The sequence below is a fragment of the Aplysia californica genome, unplaced genomic scaffold, assembly GCF_000002075.1.
Source record: "Aplysia californica isolate F4 #8 unplaced genomic scaffold, AplCal3.0 scaffold00014, whole genome shotgun sequence".
Lineage (NCBI taxonomy): Eukaryota > Metazoa > Mollusca > Gastropoda > Aplysiida > Aplysiidae > Aplysia > Aplysia californica.
The window spans coordinates 1,390,741-1,399,085 of record NW_004797284.1 but is presented as its reverse complement, the minus strand read 5'-3'; the positions used below and the strand labels follow the sequence as shown (position 1 = coordinate 1,399,085).

At 40.9% G+C, this 8,345-nt stretch overlaps 1 long non-coding RNA gene across 3 annotated transcripts in view; it reads right to left on the bottom strand.

Annotated features, from left to right (window-relative positions):
• The window catches only part of LOC101864579, a 37,583-nt gene that overhangs the window by 8,205 nt on the left and 21,033 nt on the right, over positions 1–8,345 (bottom strand). Inside the window, exons 2-3 of one of the 3 annotated variants that reach the window (XR_220086.3) lie at positions 7,575–7,666; positions 2,963–3,047 (exon numbers count right to left, since the gene is read on the bottom strand). This is a non-coding gene — a long non-coding RNA (uncharacterized LOC101864579). Of the gene's footprint in view, positions 1–2,962; positions 3,048–7,569; positions 7,667–8,345 lie in introns of all 3 variants that reach the window. The other 2 variants (XR_001185002.2, XR_001185001.2) reach the window with 2 other exon arrangements.

Below are 8,345 nucleotides of genomic sequence, written 5' to 3'. Positions count from 1 at the left end.
CTTATCTCATCTCCTTTCCATCCCCGCGCCATTTCGGCCCGTCCTGTCCCCCGTGAGGCAGCGAGTCGCGCGTCTCCGCGGACGTGTGACATGTTCCAAGAATGTAACTCGCCTTGTCGCCTTGTTGCTCGTGACAGCCGCCCAAAACACTCTTTACAGGGTACTCATTGAGCGGTGGTGAAATGGTTAGGGTTAACCCTATCCTTACGCTCTGGGGTCATTTTGTACCCCACGGGTTGTATTCTTCACATTTTAGAATAATTCTGGTACGAAGATCTCTTTGAAACTTTCAGTATTTCTCAAAAAATCATTTTGCCAGACTGCTATGCAAAGCGTGCGGACTGGATTGACGAGTAATTTCCTATTTGGAAAGTGGTGGCACAGAGTTCCCAACGTTATTTGGATACGATAGTAAAATACTACGTACAGATAGGGTTAAACGCCCCTCTCAACAGTATTAAGTTGTTTAAGAGGCGGGACCTACGAGTTTAACGTTCATCTCCAAAAAGACAGCCAAATGGGAGGCTCGAACCGCCGAACCCGCAACCGATTACGAGTCTGGTAGCCTAACCACAAGACTACCGACGCCACTTTGAGAGGTGGATATAATATGTAGATCTACTAGCGAGCAAGCGAAATGTGAACTCTTTTTTATCTTTGTAATAGTGGTCATGTTTTTTCTAATTTTTATTTATTACAAAACAGCGGAACTTAAACAAAAACTGTTTTTTAGCGATACGAAAGGATGCGTAGGGCATCATTAAATTTCAAAACGAATATTTTGAACTTCCGGTTAATGGTCGCTAGTATTGTATGGTTTAAGGGAGGCTCTTAGAAAAAAAAGAGACAAAGTAGCATAAAACACGGTAAGTTTAGATAAGATGCACATCAGTTCTCGTTCACTGGAAACGTTGTAGTCGGTCTTCACCGAATAAACCTGCCACAAAACTAAATTATTTAAAGAAAAAAACATATAGCATCCTCTGTTCAAGCCCTGTGCCTAAAGAATACAACCATCTTTAATATCGTTGACTATTGGAACAAAATGTCCGGTCACAGAACGAGTTTTAATGGCATACTATTATGTGTCTCTTTTGTTCGTTGTTGGTTTGTTTTTATGCACGTAATAAAAGTCACCAAACAACACTGGAATTTGAAAGTTTTCTCTATCGACACCGCACTCACCATGTTCCTTTATATTGTTTTGCTTTTAATGAGTTGATGATTTTTTTTTTCAAAATGCGAACAGACTAAAAGCTCTTTGCTGTGCAGAAATTTAAAAACTGTTTTGACAAGCCTAACTTGGCCATGACATCATATTTTATGCTGCAGTATAAGAGGTGGTGTAGGCACCCTCTCTGCCAGTACCCTGGAAAGAGGGTTTTCGTTAAGAGACGGTAGACCGCAGTCGCGCGAAGACGGATACGGCGTTTGGGACAAGGCTTGGCGCCTTCTGAAAAAGGATTTTTTTTTTAGTTGTGGAAGGGCAAAAGGGCATGGAAGGGGGGTGGGTGAGATATGGAAGAAGTGGAGGGGGAAAGAGGTGGGAACGAAAGGAAGGAGGAATAGATTTCTTAAGTCAAGGTTGGAGGTGGGGGTGGGGGTGGGGTAGGGTAAAATATACATAATATATGGAAGGGAGGGTATGGTTGTGTTTTTTGGTCGTGAAAAGAGGAGGGTAGGGGACACAGCGCTTTTTTTTCCAGGACGGGGCAGAAGTGGGATTTGTGAGTGGGCAGTTCGAACGGAAAAGGGGCGGTCCGGTGAGGGCCGAGAGACATATTTTTTGGATAGGTGCGTGGGATAGGGGAGTAGATTTGTAAATGGTTGATTAGGGAGGGGTGGGAGAGGAGGGGGGGGGGTGAGAGAGATAGGTGCTTCTACTTATTTTTGCCTATCTTCCCCACCTCCTCCGCTCCCCCCCCCCCCCCATGGTCTCCTTGTGTGTCCCTTTCTGACCTATCCATTGTACATGTAGCTGTCTATTACATTCTGGAATTTATAGTTTTATTTCAACCTTTTTAAATTCCTTTTCACATTAATAATTTATATTTGCAAGTACTCATTTAATTGTGTATTGTAAATGATTGCAAAAACTGGACAGTTAGTTGACAAGCTCCACAAACACACTTTCAAAAGTGGTATATTTAGGAATTTATACACTTAATCACCCAAATTACGCCCTCCCCCCTGGATATATTTCGTCACCATACTCACCTACACAAACGCAAACACTTCACTCTTTGTGTTTGCAGTTCTCAGTTTTTAAAAATATTGTTTTTCCCTTTCAACTTCTTTCATTCCTCTTTCGGATCTTTCGGTAGAAAAAAAAGAAGAACGTTGGGGGGGGGGGGGGGTTGTGGGTGCCGGGAGTTGTCAGTTGTATCTCCTCTCTTGTTCCCCTAGCTCCAGTGCGCACGCGCGCGCATGTGTGTGTGTGTGTGTGTGTGTGTGTGTGTGTGTGTGTGTGTGTGTGTGAGTGTGCGCGCGCGCGCGTGTGTTTTAGTTTCGCGTGTGTGTATGTGCGTGTTTGCACGCGTTCGTGTGTGCATGTGTGCGTCTGTGCGTGTATACGTATGTGCGTGTGGTTGAAAAAGAGTAAGCACAACAGCTCCGCCTCCCCACTCCTTCAGCTTCTCTCTTCCCACTTTTCCTTACATTTTCCCTCCCACCCAGGTCGCCAAAGGCTAAAGGCGCCGGCAAATGGCCGGTGATGGATTAGGAGGCCATAGAGTAATCGCATTAAGTACATCTCTTAATTAATCCATCCCACACCTGCCCCGATCCGCTGGCTGAGCCAGCAAAGTCCATCGCTTGACGGTCTCCTTTCCCCACAATTACGTTATTTTCTTTCGAAAGTGGGGGCAAGCTTGCTCAAGGCTCGTCTGTTTGAGAAATTATTAGATTATGCAGTGAAGTTAAAGTGAAAGAGAATAATTAGAAGAACAGATGCGACTCTGACCTGTGAGAGAGATGGTGTGAAAACTTTGACAGGCACATCTGGAATTGTCCTGGTGTATATCATCTCTGCTGTTTCACCTGCCCACCTGCCCCCCAAAAAATGAAAAAAAAATGTATGTACAATGTATATAAATTTCAAGTAATAATAATAATAATAATAATAATAATAATAATAATAATAATAATAATAATAATAATAATATAATAATAATAAAAATAATAATAATAACAATAACTCGTCCGTCAGTGCTTGGCGATGACCAAAAGATATAAGACGTTACCTATACCGTATCTGCCGAGTGCAAAGTACCCATTTGCTCCGACTTGAACTGAGAAAACAGAGTAACTAGAAAGGTAGATGTTCAAGGCCACTGGCCCACATCACATTAAAAAATTCACTTTTTACATAAAAAGACTTCCGTGAAAACAGCATACATTTAAAATGTTATTGAAAGAGTGGAGAGAGCATTTAGGCTCTCACTTGGATTTGAACCTCAAATGTTGGCACATGTGTTAAGTAATTAAGTAAAGGTCCTAAGTGACTAATGTTTGTCTCCTACACAGTACAAAAAATGTTCCTAATAGGCCAACGAGAGAACGTGTCTTCTAAAATGTTCCCCAAATGTGACTCTGTTAAGACTAAGAACGGCTTAATACAGAAAGATTTTAAAAGACCATTTTTGGAGACTGATGAAGTCTTTACAATTACCCTCCAATCCCGATAGGACCAAATGGGCAAGGAGACTAAAAACTTCTCAAAACAACCTACATTTAAGAATACATGTACTCTGTTGAAGTTTCGAACCAGGTTCGGCAAACTGAAATGTTAGTATGATACGAACTGAGCTTTCGGTATTCCGATTAGGTAACAGGCTGGCGTACACGTTAACGTTCCTTTTAAGAAGGCCTGGCTATAGCATGATACATAACATGAGCTAATAGCGGAAATTTGGTACGTTCTACACACATGCCACCAGACTTGCAAGTTGCAAGATTTGATTCACAGGCAATGACAAACCATCATCTATCGGTTTTCTTCCTTGAAAGAGATAGGGGTTAAACATACTTGTATACCCAGAACACTACAATATTATACTATTACCACTATATTAGCCACAATTAAGGATTTAAAGACTTTCACAAAAATCAAGACAATTAAAAAATACAAAAGCGTGTAGCGAAGTATTCGTAGCTGGCTACTCTATCATAGAATTTAGGTCAGCCCTGGCAATAGTGAATAAAGATGCGTGCGAAAATTAGACTACAGTTGTCTTTCGTATATTGTGCCTCGTAACAGCGGGTGCATTGGAAACGAAGCAATATCAGCTAACGTGGCTGTCAGAAGCTGTCCTCATAACAGGCACACTACCCCTCCACAGCAAAAAACTGCAAACAAAGAGATCAACGGGGTTCAGCGACATTTGTAAACAGACATTTATGGAGCAAAAATGTTTGAAGCAACCTGTTCTCTTTTATGAGAAGGGAGATATCTTCATGTATCATATATACATAATTTTATGTGTGTTTCCGTCTTGGAAAGGGTGAAAAGAGTCAGTTGACATATGCTTCGAGATGTTCTGGGGATCACGATGTTTGTCAGGAATCTTAATAGAAGCTATAACACGAGTGTCATATACTAAATAAGGATATAATTCTGGCACCCTGTGGCATTTTATGCCACTGGTTAAACCGTATACACCTTTAAAGCATTTTTTAAAAAGACAACTAAGTGCACACCGTAACGTTGGCGTAATCTGCGTTTATTACTGGTGTTGGATAACATTGGGAAGATAGGAAGGCTCCCTGCCGGCGAATGTCCTGAGATGCACAAAAAGGTATTGGAGTATACAATGGACATTTCAAACTGACAGCTGTTAATTTAATAGACGAAAGCAATAACATGTGGAATTAATTGTTATATCTTTGTCGGGACTTATAAGAAACTCCTATCACATCGGCGATTTCCCCCTGCTTGCCTTTTACGGTCTTTTATCCCGTTAATTCTCCCCTATTCCCATCCCTGTCTACGTTTCATTTTTCGGCTATATTATCAAAGTTCTCACAGTTTCGCACTCGCATGGTTGCCCGTACATCTTGTTTACCTGTCTGGTATCTGTACCCCACCTTGCGTAGCCCCTCGTGTTAAATGATTTTTTTTTGTATCGATGTTTTACCACCGCCTTGTAAGACCATTTTTTCTGGCTGTTACTCATTTCATCTTAATAATTTCTTCTCTCTGTATTGTCATTTATTCGTCTGTCTATACATCTGTTGTTAGCTTTTTAATCTTTACTTTTAATAATAACCCTGTCATGGAAGGGTTTAGAAACACAGTCGTAGAGTAGAATATGACATTCGAATGTGAAAACACCACCATGGCAGAAAGTGAATTAATAATTAGTGGTTAATGAACTTTGCCGATACCATTATTGTAGTGAGCCCTCTGAAGAACTCGAAGAAGCATGATAAGAGATTGACGTTACAAAGTAACGAAGAACCATTTACCAGAAGACGTGTTTTATCCGCATTCTTCACAATCTCTTTGCTTGGAGACTCTGGATACGTAAGCTATAACGTACAGCGGTGGGCAAATCCCTTCTCATCTCTCAAAGAGCAATGACACAGCAAAAGAAACAGCGATGTACACTGGAGGAGAGCAGACTCAAAAACGTGCAACTTAACACGACGCTGATCCGGTTTTTTTTAACGCTCTGTGTCAAGATACGTTGCAACAGTATCAAGAATTTACTGAAATAAATGCCTCAAGCAGGTTGCGAAGGATCATAGGCAGCAATGTTGCGGATGACCATTTAAGTATTGAGTTTTATGCCACCTTCATGCATATCGTCTTCAACAAAACATCGTGCAAAAGCCCCCAGTGAACAAGGCCAATAAACAAGGTGCGTTTTACACGTGCATGATAAGTTTTTTCCTCAGTACCTGGATTACATTTTACATCGAATGTAACACAATAAGGATCCCATTTAAGCCGAAAGCTTTGACTTTATGTACGTTTGAAGACACCATAAAGTTTGCACACAGTTGTTCTAGTTAAAAGGATTAGAAGTTCAATCCCCTGCATGTAATGCTACACAATTTCTCGGATGTCATTCTGCATTTAAGGGCTGCTCCTTGATATCTCAGCCCCGTCCTCCGAATTTAAAGACTTGAAACTAGATCAGGCCTCTTCGCCGCTATGTGGATCAGGGAGGAGAAGACATTAAAGATCTAGGGTGCTCAAGGGGTCACTGCGCGACTCTGTGTCTAGAGACCTCGGTAAGTCTAGGGAGGTAGTGATGAAATGGCATCGAGGGGGTGAGATGCCGCTTTTTGTGCTGTGTGAGGCCTGTAGGGTTCCCCGTGAAGGAGGTAAACTAGACCCGTGTTGGTATCTTTTCTCTCCTGCTGTCATGGTGGCATCTATGCAGAGGTTCAGCTTGAGAATGGTTTTGCGCAATGTGCAATACAAAATGGGCGCACCGGTAGCCAATGCAGTGTCATGCTGGACTGCAAGGCTGTGAGTCTATCTCCAACTCCCCAACGAGATATTCCTGAATTTCGGTCTGTTCTAAGAAGTTTCCAAGGATTTGCCTCTCACATTATCATGTCTCATCCAAAATAGACGTTACGTTCTGAGGTACTGCCTCATAAATAACGTTACAGAGTCTAAAAGGGACATTCGACCTGTGGAGACTACAATAAATAATATGCCAGCTCCAACACATCGTTTTTGGGATAGGCTCAAAGGAAAATGAACTCAATTGCTTTTTCCTTTTATGTAGAGGTGCGTATATAGTAAATTTAAAGACATTTGAAATCAGACTTTACTTCAATCAGTTTGGAACGAGATAGAGGGAAAGTTAAATAAAAGAAGAAAAAAGAAAAAGTGAAATGAGTAGAAGAAAGAAAGACCAAATTAGAGAAAATGAGGGGAAATGTATAGAGAAAACCAAAGTTTCAAAAATGGATAAAAAGTTAGACAGATAGACACACAAACAGACAGACAGACAGACAGACAGACAGACAGACAGACAGACAGACAGACAGACAGACAGACAGACAGACAGACAGACAGACAGACAGACAGACAGACAGATAGACAGACAGACGGACAAATAGGCAGACAGACATATAGATAGACAGATAGATAGATAGATAGATAGATAGATAGATAGATAGATAGATAGATAGATAGATAGATAGATAGATAGATAGATTGATAGATTGACAGATAGATAAACCTACTTTCCTACCAATCTTCCTATCTATCTACTTACCTACCTACGTGCCTAACTACCAGCTTATAATATAGTGTAACTACATGTATACGTTTGTACATACACACGTAGGTACATATTTACCTAGAAATAGTACAGATATTAATCTGGATAGAGAGAAGAAAGAACTGGAAAAGAGAAAAAGACATAAAGCAGCAGGAAAAAAATCCAAGAAAATAGGGATTAATGGGCACAAAGTAAAAAAAAGACTTGAAAGGAAGAATGGACAATGGCGGGGAACAGAAAGGTCGCGCAAAAAATGTGAATTATGTTTGGTGTAGTGACAGCTCATGGTAACAATGATGAAGCACGAAGTGCTAAAAACACGAACATTACGTCGTAAAGCAGTCGGCAGTGAGCTCTGGATTCAGGAAGAGGTGTCGCAAGCATGTGATCTGTGGTCATCTCTTGCTGACCGCAACAAAGACCTGAGGGGAAAATCAAGAAGAAGTTGTAATGCCTGTTATATGCCTCTCATATGTTACGAAGTATGTTTTGTCAACTTGAAGTATAGTGGCATCCGCTGCCTAACATGTTGCAACACTGCTTGTCATCTTGGGAAATGGTCTCCTAATTTTTAACAGACTAAGCTCTTAATAGTTTTACTATGAATAAGTGTGAACTTGCCATATCAGCGAGGATGGCTGATTATAAATTATCAATGAGCGCTTCAACTTTTTAATATTAATGTGTAGATCTGGGGTTGCGAAATTTTCTCATCCTTCCTGGATTATTTTTGTATCCTGAAATCAACCCTTGGTGAATATAGAATCAAACAAGCCAGATTGAAATACTCAATAGAACAGGCTTCCCCTGCTGGGGAATCCAAGCTCCGTCTTTTGAGTTAAAAAAACAAAGACCTTAACCACTACCTAACTTAGCCTAACGGTGGAAAACAGCAGTCAATGTGTAAAGTGCAATTCCACAATTAAACACAAAATAAACTCGAAACGTTAATATTACAGGGCTAATATTAGATCAACTAAACAACAGAGATTCGACACAGTGACATTTGAAAATCACGGTAACATGTTTTCAGTTTAATCCCTCGTACTTAGTACAAAGAATTCTTGAGGGGGTGGGGGGTAGAGCCAAGGACGGGAAGGT